Below are 11,404 nucleotides of genomic sequence, written 5' to 3' on the forward strand. Positions count from 1 at the left end.
AGTACAGAGCCTGACCCATGTAACGTGGCTACTCTACTATTACTGGTGCGTAATAGCTATCAGTAGTAGGGTAATCGTATTATTAGTGTATTAGTATTAGCTCTCCCACAACCCCCTTTACCCTTCTGGCTAGAGGAATCTCTAATGTTTCCAACAGGAATCAGCCCTCTGGTTGGGCTGGAGAGGCACAGAAGGGCTCCAGGCAGAAGGACACTGCTGGCCAAAGAGCACAGTTTGGGCAAAGGTACAGAGTGGGAAAGGTTCCCTGGGAGCAAAGGGCCGGAGCGTCTCTGGCCAGAGGAAGGTGTGACTTCCAATGGCAGAGGCTGGGCGGGGTGAGGTGAGTCAATGTTTGGCCCAGCCAGGCCCTAGCAGCACTGTTTCCCATCAAGGGGCCGGGTGGGGCGGCTGCGGCTCCCTCTGGCCAGGGGTGAGGGTCTGAGTCAGCCCAAGTCAGGTAAGTGGAGGAGGACGTGGGGCTTTCCCATCTGTACCCTGGAAGCCCGTGGGAGCAGCTCAGAGCCACCTCCCGTGGCAAGTAAGCAGAGGCCTCTGTGGGAGACAGAGCCTGAACCCAAGCCCCGAGTCCAGGCAGAGGCCTGGGAGCCTGTTCTGGGCCCAGAAACCCAGGCATGGGGCTTTGCTAAGGGAGGAAGAGAGCTCTGAGTCCAACAGAGAGATCTGGACAGCCAGGGAAGGCCTCCCTGGCCAGGGGGCATTTGAACAAAGGCCCGAAGGTTGGGGAGGAAGTGAGCAGTGGGTGACATCTGAGGAAGAGTGTCCTCAGCATAGGGAACAACAGGTACAAAGGCCTGGAAGGGGGAGGCCTGGAGTTTTAGAGCAACATCGTGGCTGGAGCTGGGACGAGGGAGACTAGGGGACTTGAGGGGTTGGGGCATTCCAGGGGGAGGGCAGACAAGCAGGGCCTTCTGGGCCACGGGGGAGAACTCTGGTTTTCACTTGGGATGGGGTGGGGACCCTGGCAATGTTCTGAGCAGGGAAGGACAGAACTGACTTAGGTTCTAATGCGACCCCTCTGGCTGTGTATGGAGAATGGACTGGAGTAGGGGTTATAGGACAGAAGTCAGGAGACCAGGGAGGAGGGGACTGTGACTGTCCAGCGATGAAGGGGGCTGGACCAGGGCAAGGGCAGTGGAGGTAGAAAGAACAGGCAGGATTTTAGGAATTCCTTTGGGCATCAGTCAACATGCCTTTCTGGGGAACCTACTGCGTGTAAGCCCCATGTGTGAACTATGGATGCAGAGATCCTGAAGCCTGAGCCCTTCCTTACGGTTCAGGAAACAGGAGACAAATAAATGCAATTCTGGTGTGATCAGTGCGTGGCCAGCTCAGCCCCAGGCCCTGTCCACAGACTTTCTATGTAGCTACTCAATCTCATGAAATAAGAACAATCATGAACACTCATTTTAAAGATGAGGAAGCTGAGACCCTCTTGGAGAGGTTATGCAACGTGCCCAAAGTCAGGAGACTCCTCCCTGCTAGGAAGCAGCTGGTTTGGGTTCCGCACCTGGGTCCGAGGGCTGCAGGGCTGGGCCCACCTGACTGCTTGGTCACCTGCTGGGCCCATGAAATCAGGAGGGCTTCCTGCCCAGGTGAGCCTTGGCCTGCGGTCCCGAGGACAGGCAGGATTCTTTCCGTGAGCAGAGAAGGCGTTTCAGGCCTTCGCTCGTGCCGTGCCCAGGCCAGGAGGTGAGATCGATCTTCTTAGCCAGTGACTCCCACACCTCACTTGAAAGGTATCTTTAAAGACATTAGTACTTTTTATGAAGTAAACTTGATTTTTTTTTTTTTGCCTCGGTTGGTTTTTTAAAAACAATTTACTGAGGTAAAATTCACGTAACATCAAATCAACCATTTCAAAGTGAACAATTCAGAGGCATTTGGTACGTTCGCAACGTTGTGCAACCACCACCTCTAACTAGTTGCAAAACATTTTCGTCACCCCAAAAGGAGACCCTGCACCCGTCATGCAGCTGTTCCCAGTTCTCCGACCCCCTGCCCCGACCCCAATCTGCTCTCTGCCTCTGTGGACTTATATACTCTGGATATTTCATAGAAATGGAATCATACAATAGGAGACCTTCTATGTCTGAATTCTTTCACTTCGCAGCATGTTTTGGAGGCTCATTCTTCTTGTACCACGTGTCAGGTACAAGATTTCTTTTTAAAGGTTTTATTTATTTATTCATGAGAAACAGAGAGAGGCAGAGACACAGGCAGAGGGAGAAGCAGGCTCGCTGCGGGGACCCAATGTGGGACTCGATCCCAGGACCCCGGGATCATGACCTGAGCCAAAGGCAGATGCCCAGCCATTGAGCCACACAGGTGCTCCAGTAAAATTATTTTTTTTTAATAAAATGAATTTTAAAGGGAAATTTGTATTACAACCAGAAAGGGAAAACAAGTTCATTTCTACAGATGGAAAGTGACCTTAGAAACAATGGCCACAAAACAGCATGATTAAGTTCTAGCTGGACCCTGGGGCCTGCCGAGGGCTCTGGGTCAAGGTCTGCTCAGCCTTGTAAAGGGAGGTGAGTGAGCTCTGCTGAGGCGTTAAGGGCTGCCAGCACCCACACAAGGCTCTCTCCGTGGGTTCATCAGAAGAATCAAAGAGAAAAGCCAAGGGAAGAACACTTGGGGCCACCTGTCACCTAGCTCATCTTGAATTGGGGCTTCTGACATTTCCAGGGTAGACATGGGGTGTGTGGGGTCCTTGAGGGTGAGCGGATCAGAGGGGCCAATGATGGGGACCCTGCTGGGAAGCCCCTGCCCCAGCCCAGACTGAATCCGAAGAGCCGTGCTAATGAATGTCTTCATCTTGCCAAAGCCTTTCGCATCCATTAGGCGGCACAGGTGACACTTGGGTCATTTTCGGACTCTTGATCTATTTACTCACAGCTGTGCCAATGCCAGACTAAGCCCTTGTCGTGTATTCTAACATCTGCACGAACAAGTCCTCCTCTTGGGTTTTCTTTTTCAGAATTGTCTTGCCCAGTTTTGCCAATCGACTCCCTCCTGGGACTTTAGAACATACCCTTTGAACAGACAGGCCTGGAGATGACAGACCTGAGTCACAAAAGGGCTTCACCCTTCCTGGCCCACTTCCAAGACTCCCAGAGGCGCAGGGCAATGTCGGGGTGGGCGTGAGGCAGGCAGGCTGGGAGGCGTTTCGGGGTCTCTTCACCACCCCGGAACACACCCATGTCGGTGGGTCACGAAGGAGAAGAGACACATCTGCTTTTCAGATGCTCTAAAAGAAAAAAAAAACAGCCTTTGCCAAATGCTGCATTTCCCCTGTGCACCACTTACAGACTCTTTTTCTTTGAGTCAATTTGCTTTTAAAAGGTATATTTAGGGGGATCCCTGGGTGGCTCAGCGGTTTAGCGCCTGCCTTAGGCCCAGGGCATGATCCTAGAGTCCTGGGATCGAGTCCCGCATCAGGCTCCCTGCATGGAGCCTGCTTCTCTGACTCTGTCTCTCCCTGTGTTTCTCATGAATAAATAAATAAATTTTTTTTTAAAAAAAAAGGTGTATTTAAACCCAGTTTTAAAGCAAACATTTTATCTCTTCTTTAAATAAGCAACCGGTCTTAAGGGTGAGGTATTTGCCGCCGGAGCTCCTCCCATCTCCCCTCCCACGGACCAAATTCCAGCAGGCACCTGCCCTTTACCTGCAGGCTCTGCCCACCTGTGGCAGGCTGGAAGTGCTGGGAATGAACACTCCAGGGAGGCGCCCTCAACCAGGACTGGCAGGAGAGGACGTCTACATTCCTCAGCTCCGTCTCCACCCTTGCCCTCACCCCCAGGTGGGATAACTCGGAGGTGCGCGGTCTCCACCAGAGTTCCACAGCGGTGAGCCCCAGATGCCACAGCCCTTGATGTCTCCGTGACCCTCTGCATTGACTGCCCTCCTCTGTCAGCTCTACTACTTCCCTACCATAGTTTCTGGGGGTGGGGGGTCACCTCCCAAATAAACTACTGGTCTTCAAAGCATTCTCTTTGGGCTCTGCTTCTAGGGGAACCCAACCTAAGGCACTTGCTGGAAATCAAAGATATTTAGCAAATTAAACAAAGAAGTGAAACACAGCCGGACGGCACTGCTGCGCATGGCTTGGTGCTGCCTCTGCTGCTTCTTAAAAAGAACAGGTGGCAAAAAAGTGGTAATGGCCGAAAGTGGAGGATTTCCTCCCCAAGGCAGAACCAGGAGGACAGAAAAGGAACTGCAATGACTCTTCTGGTGAGGTGATGGGCTTCCACACAGGGTCCCTGCACCCCACATCATTATCTCCAGGCTCTTCCATGGCTTGTGAGGTCCTGGGAACAGCAGGCCAGCTCCGAGGATGGGGAGACACCCCCTAGGCTGGGCAGTTTGCAGAACACAAGCCCAGTGGACCCATGGGCAGCACCCAGCACTGGGCTGGGCACAGAGGCCAGATGGAGACCAGGAAAAGGACCTGTGGTCCCACTCTGAAAGAGCCCAAAGGGCTATGAGCCTGACACATGGGCTGATGGGCTCAACTCTGCCTGGAAGGCATCTCGAGAAGGGAAAGCTCATGCACTCATTCATTCACCAAATGTTTATTGAGTACCTACTATGTGTGGGCACTGTGCCAGGCAGAGACAGATGGCCAGACCAAACCATTGATGATGCTGACAAAAAAAAACCCCAAGTGAACACAGAAATAAACTCTGAAATGAGAATCTTTGGTGCTACAAAGAAAAGAAAAAAACAAAACAATACAATAAAAAGTAGATGGGGAGAAGGGTCTCTGAGGAGGGGTCATTTAAGCTCAGAACTGAATGTGGAGATGCAATCATGCAAAGTGATAGAGAAGGTTCAAGAGAGGGAAGAGCAAGTACAAAGGCCCGGGGGTGGGAGCTTAGTGTATTGGAGGAACAGAAGAAGCAGGCTAATGAAGATGAGGAAAAGGAGGAAGAGTAAGTGGGAGGCTGAGTGAAGTGGTCACTGGGGCCAGGTCAGAGCAAAGAGTTGTCTGGCAAGTATCTGTAGGATCAATGAGTCACTCCGAGATGGCATCCATGGGCACTGGATGGAGAGCAAAGATGGGCGATGAGGGTGTTGGGTTTGTGAGAAACACCATTTCTCTTGGTGTTTTTGTCGGTGGGAGAGCAGGCCAAGGGGGATGACCTTGATCTGCAAGGGGCCAGCCCAGAATACAGCAGGGAGGTGGCTTCAGGCTATGTCATCACAGGGCAGACCTGGCTGATTTCAACCAATCAAATCAGCCAACTCATTTTCGACATCTCATAATTGTGTCTACTTTATGAGGCACTAGCTGTTGGGAATCTATGCACCGGGCTCTGTGCAATCCAATCAGTAGCGACCAGATATACTCCTTCCCGGGAAGACACTCACAAAAAATAGAAAATTTTAAAGCACCATGGTAAAGCAAGTGCCAGACAGAGGGAGGGTTATTTGAGTTGACGTTTGAAGGATAAAGAAGAACTCGGTGGGCAGAAATTGTCACCAAAGGGCAGCAGATATTCCTCTTGCTCTTCCCTGTATCCCAGCACCTAAGACAAAGCCTGGTGGGTGCTCACTTGATATTTGCTGGTGAAATGAATTGGAGCTGCCCACACTTCAGTTATTCAAGTAACTGCCTTTATGATTTTTTTAAAAGATTTAATTATTTATTTTAGGGAGAGAGAGAAAGAAAGAGAAAGAGAATGCACAAGTGGAAGAAGCAGAGGCAGAGGCAGAGGCAGAGAATCTCAGACTCCACACTGAGCACAGAGCCCGACACAGGGCTCGATTCCATGACCTTGAAATCACCACCTGAGCCAAAACCAAGAGGTGGCTGCTTAACCAAGTGAGCCACCCAGGCGCCCTGCCTTCATGATTTTTGAGCAATCCGCTTTCCAATCCTACCATTAGTTAATATTTTTCTTCACATTGATTTACTTTGTAATTTAAATACATTTATTTTAAAAGGAAACACTTTCTATTATCCCTAGATTTCAAAAAAAAACAAAAAACAAAGAACACTTGCCGCAAATCAAAGATAACCAGAAAAATCATCGCAATGAAAACAAGACAATGTTATTCCCATATCTGTTAAGAGAACAAAAAGACAAGCCCACAGACTGAGAGGAAGTATTTGCCAATCACCTGACGGACTGACTTGCATCCAGAACGTATGAAGAACTCTCCAAATCCATTAATAAGAAAACCGCCCGATTTTTTTAAATGAACAAAAAGTTTGAACAGACAGGACACCAAAGAAAATAAACAGACGACAAATAAGCACATCAAGGATGCTCAACATCACTCATGATTAGGGAAATTCAAGTCAATACTACAACAACATACCAGTATACACCCCCTAGAATGGCTTACATTTAAAAAAAAACAAGAACAAAACCGAAAACCTGACAATCCCAAGTGCTGACGGAGATGGGAAGCAACTGGACCTTTCGCGCATCGCTGGTGGGAATGTGATGGGTCGCTCTGCCAAGGCACCCCATACAGCAATGACGTGGGAACCGCCGGTGCCAGTTAGGACAACACTCGAGAGCTGGAGACAGCATGCCAGCAGGAAGCAGGAAGGCTCAGCTCCAAAAGCACGGGAGCCCACATTCAGCTGGGGCAGTTAGGGAGCAGCTGGATTCAATTTTGCCCTTTTTTGTCTCTGTGTCCCCTGGCACGCAACACAATGTGGCACACGGTTAGCCCTCACGAGCTAGTCACCCCTGCGGGCTCTTGGTTGATCCCTCTGCTGAGAGACCCCCCTCTCCCACCTTGACCACCAGCTACCTCCTTAACTCACCTCAGGGCTGCCTCCCCCTCTCCTCCCTGTCTCTTGAGTGACCCCTGCTCTGCGGTCACCGTGCATGCTATATTTTCTCTGCCTGGAATCTCTTCCCCCTCCCCCTGCCTCCATCCTCTGGGTCAGTCAGAACTTTTGTGTGCCATTGACAGAAAACCAGCCCGACAGTCTTCAGCCAAAAATGGGAAATGTAGTGGCTCATAAAACTAGAAAGTCCAAGGATGTCTAATTTCAGGTATGGCTGGCTCCAGGGTCCAAACCCTATCCAGCTCTGTGTTGATCTCTCTCCGGCAGCCCCCTCCCTGTAAGTCCTCCGATGCCCCAGGCTTTCACCCCCTCACTCCCCATCCAATGGGAAAATCGCATCTCCTTCACAAATAGTTCTAGCAACCCGAGTCCCAGGATCGAGTCTCACAGGGCAACCTCAGGTACAACTCCACCTCTAGGCTAATCTCTGCAGCCAGAGTGGTCACGTGCCCACTCCTGGAAATAGGGTCCAGGGGTACCCCACCCAAACCTCCAGGACTGAGATGGGGGAGAAGGAAGTCCTCCAGCCAGAAACTGGGATGCTATTACCTGCGAATGACCGGTTCATAAACTTCCCACCTTCTGGCAAACCCTAGCTCATCTCAGCATGCTGTGTGACCTCAGGACACCCCCTTCCCCTCTCTGGGCCTCATGTTCCTCCTCCGGAAAAATGGGCAGGAGGCCGTACGAATTCCAACATTCCAGAATTCCGGGATTGTTTCCAGAACTGGCGGCTGCTCTCTAAATCCCAGGAACCTTCCGGTACTTCTGGGGACGGAAGTGGAGTGTCAGCCTGAGCCATCCCCGGCCCCCTGGCCTGGGAACATGCTTAGAATATGACAATTGGGCTCCCTTCGGCCGAAATTCCACTGCTGTGGTGGCCTTGCCAAGGAAAACAAGCCCAAGAACCAGTCATTAAAGGTGAGCATATTTGATGAGTTTTAAGATGACAAATTATTTACACAGGTGTGGGAGCCATCCCCTGCACCCTAGTTTCTTTCCTCTCTCTTCCTCCCCTTACCAAATTCTTTCCCCCAAGGGTGCTGACAGACGTGCCAAGGGAGGAGGTGGCTGGCCGTGGGGATCTGCCTAGAGAGAGCCTAGCAACCCGAGGCAACAGGGGTGGGGGCAGAGCAGCAGCATAGAGGGCCTGCTCTCAAGCCCCGAGACCTGGGCACATATGAAGCTGAGGTCCTGGGAATGTCAAAGCCACCTGAGTCCTTCTAGAGAATGATGCCCAGTCCATCCTTAGGTAACAGGGGGTCATGGGGAGGGGACACCTGGATGGCTCAGTCGGCTAAGTATCTGCCTTCAGCTCAGATCATGATCCCAGGGTCCTGGGATCAAGCCCCACATCAGGCTCCCTTTCCCTCTGGTGCTTCTCCTGCTTTGTGTTCTCTCTCTCTCTCTCTCTCTCTCTCAAATAAATAAAATCTTTAAATAATAATAATAAAATAAAATCTTTTTATTTTTTTAAAATTTTTTTAAAAGATTTTATTTATTTATTCATGAGAGACACAAAGAGAGAGAGAGAGAGAGAGAGGCAGAGACACAGGCAGAGGGAGAAGCAGGCTCCATGCAGGGAGCCTGATGTGAGACTCAATCCCGGGACTCCAGGATCAGGCCCTGGGCTGAAGGTAGACACTATACTGCTGAGCCACCCAGGGATACCCTAAAATCTTTTTAAAAATTAAAAAAAAAAAACTAAAAAAAAATGAGGGGGAACAGGGGAACCAAACTCATAGGGTCACAAGACAGTTAGTAGCTGACCTTGGAGTTAGCAAGGAGAGAAGTGGAGAAAACATTCGTTTCTTAAGCATCTACTGCATGCCTGACAGTGAGCTGAGCCCTGGGAATAAATACACGGTGAATGAAGCAGACAAAAATCCCTGCCCCAATGGAGCTGAAAAGAGGCAAACAACGTAAATAATGAGTTGCCTTCATAGATGCTTTAAGAAAATGAAAGAGTTAAAAAAAATTTTTTTAAGTCAAAAAATAAATAAATAAATTATCATTCAGTATTAAAAAACAAAACAAAACAGAGTGAGGGGTTGGGGTTGTGGGGAGGGCACTCTAGGTTGAGGAGGTGACATTTGAGCTGAGAAAGATGAGAAGGGCCTGTGGTGGGGAGACCGAAGGACGGACATTCCAGGCTGACGGCATTGCACGTGCAAAGGCCCTGAGGTTGGAAGTGGCTTGAGTGGTCCAGTGTGGCCAGACCAAGGGGAGGGAGAGGAGATGGATCAGAGGTAGGCCATGCTTTTTGCTTTAGACAAACCCACGGAATGGGTAGGATAGCTCCATTTTCACTGAAGAGGAAACAGGCTCAGAGAAGGGCAGCGACTTGCCCAGAGTCACACAGCAGAGCCAGATCCCAGCTCCTTCCATCTGGCCTCGTGCTCCTGTGCTTCTGAGAGGTGAGAGGGCAGGAACAAGGAGTCGTCCAGGACCTACAGGCTTCTCAGCTGCAGCTCGGCCTCAGGAGGAGGGGCACGGGGGCAGGCCCTCTGCTTAACTGTGGGAAGAAAGTGGAGACTGCTGTGGGCTGCTGAGTAATGAGGGTACAACAGGCTCCCAGGCCTCAATGAGCTCTGCCTCAGTTTACCCACCTGTAAAAAAACGGGTTTAATAACATGTCTGCCTCCAGTGCCAACTTCAGAGAGGTGCTCTGAGGGTTAATTACTGCCTGGCAATTCCGGAGCCTTGATGAAAGGTGAGGGGAAGTGGGCGCTATTAACCCGGGCAGGTAATTACTGCTAGCCTGGGGGAGGACGAGAGGGGTCGCACCTGGTTCTGATTCAACCCCAGGCTCCTTTCCAGATGTGTAGGGGGCCGACATGCCACAGGCATCTGCCTTTGACCGCCCTCCTGGCCCCAAGATCCCCTGCACCGGCGGGGTGGGGGTGGCTGGGGCTGTGAGCGGTCGCGAGCCACACAGGCTGGGGTTCAATCACTCTCTGCCAATCCTCTGGCGGGGAGACGCGGGCAGTGCTCCTCCCCTCTCGGGGCCTCAGCTTCTTCATCTGCACGATGGGGCTAAGAACCTGGCCTACCTCACAGGGGCTGTGTTCTCACTCACACGTGCACGGACGCCGTGCCATCTGCCCACTTCACCTCCTCTGGCCGCCTCAGTTGGAGAGAAAAACTCACATGTCAGGCCACAGCCACCCATGCTGCCAGCCATCCTGGCCTCCGTGACCTGATGGGAAAGGGCGAGGAACTCTTCTAGAAATAAATAAATGATTTTTAAAACACCCTTGGAGATATTGATTAGGCTTCATGTTGCTCTCCCCACACTTGGACCCCCGGGGTCAGGCTCTAAGTGCCCCCTGTCCCGGGAGCCCACCCCTTCTTCTCTTCCCCTTTTTGTGGCTCTTGGGTCTTGATCTACCCCCCCCCAACACCACCACACGCATGCACGCACACACATATGCATGCATGCTGCATGTGCATCCTAGCTCTTGGTCCAGCTGCAAACACAAAGCCTATTCCTCAGTGACTCGGTGATGCTTCTTCTCTTACAGGGGTCAGCCCTGGGCTGGGGAGGGGAGTGAGGCCAGGTACTGAAGCTGGAGCCCCCACTTCCCGCTTTTAATCCCTCCAAGAGGCAGCATCATACCCATGTCACAAGGTGGGGAGCCTGAGGCCCTGAGAGGCAAATGCCAAAGTCCCGAGCCTGCAAGAGGCAGGGAAGCTCACATTCAGGTCTGACCTAGGTCCTCGGCTTCCCGGTAGTCCTGACCCAAAGCCCTCTGGCCTTGGCCCCCACCTATGAGAGGGAATCAGAGTTGTCCCAGCTGTGGCCTCAGAGCAGGGGCCCTGCCCCTCTGTGTGATCCTGGACCTGGGGCCCCCAGATGGGAAGAGGCTGGGTCCTCCTTAGAAACTGAGACTGCAACTGCCCCTGCAGGCCCAAGTTGGGCCCCAGGGTGTACCACTTTTATGAAAAGCCTCAGGTTCAGAGAGCTAGGCCAGGGCAGAGGGCCTGCGCCCACCCCACCAAGCCCCCCCCCCGCCCCGCCCGCTCCCTCCAGCCACACTGGCCAAGCGCATCCCCAAACATGCCCTAATTCCCATCACCTAGCCTTTGCACCCAGAATACTGTCCACCCAGACCCTCGCACACTGGCTGCTTCTCCTCGTTCGTTCAGGTCTCTGGTCAAATGTCACCTCCTCAGGGGCGTTTTCTGGGCCTCCATCCTTTACAGTCCCTGCTTTATTTCCCTCAGAGCCCTGACCATTCTGAAAGAGTCTCTAACTCCTGATCCCCTCAACTACAATACAGACTCTGTGGGTGTTTGTTTTGTTCACTGTGGGATCTCCAGCACCCGGTAGAGCACCTGGAACACAGCAGTGTTCAATAAATGTTTGTTGAGGTAGCAAAGAAGCTTCTAAAAGGTAAAAATAACTCATATCATGAGAGGAGGGGAGGATGCTCCGGGGGACATGTCACCTGAGGGGGCTGAATAATCCCTGCAGGGTCTTAGAGCGTCATCAAGAGCATCAACACAACAAGGACCCTGATAGTTGACAGGCGCTCACTGTGCCAAGCGCGCACACAGGCCTCACCC

The 11,404-nt window shown here is 51.7% G+C and overlaps 1 long non-coding RNA gene across 1 annotated transcript; it reads left to right on the forward strand.

Annotated features, from left to right (window-relative positions):
* The first annotated feature begins 362 nt into the window (after positions 1-362).
* LOC121477711 lies at positions 363-4,013 on the forward strand. Its single transcript, XR_005984339.1, has 2 exons — positions 363-457; positions 3,602-4,013. It is a non-coding gene; the product is annotated as an uncharacterized LOC121477711 (long non-coding RNA).
* The last annotated feature ends 7,391 nt before the right edge of the window (positions 4,014-11,404 follow it).

This window comes from Vulpes lagopus, chromosome 18 (genome assembly GCF_018345385.1).
Source record: "Vulpes lagopus strain Blue_001 chromosome 18, ASM1834538v1, whole genome shotgun sequence".
Lineage (NCBI taxonomy): Eukaryota > Metazoa > Chordata > Mammalia > Carnivora > Canidae > Vulpes > Vulpes lagopus.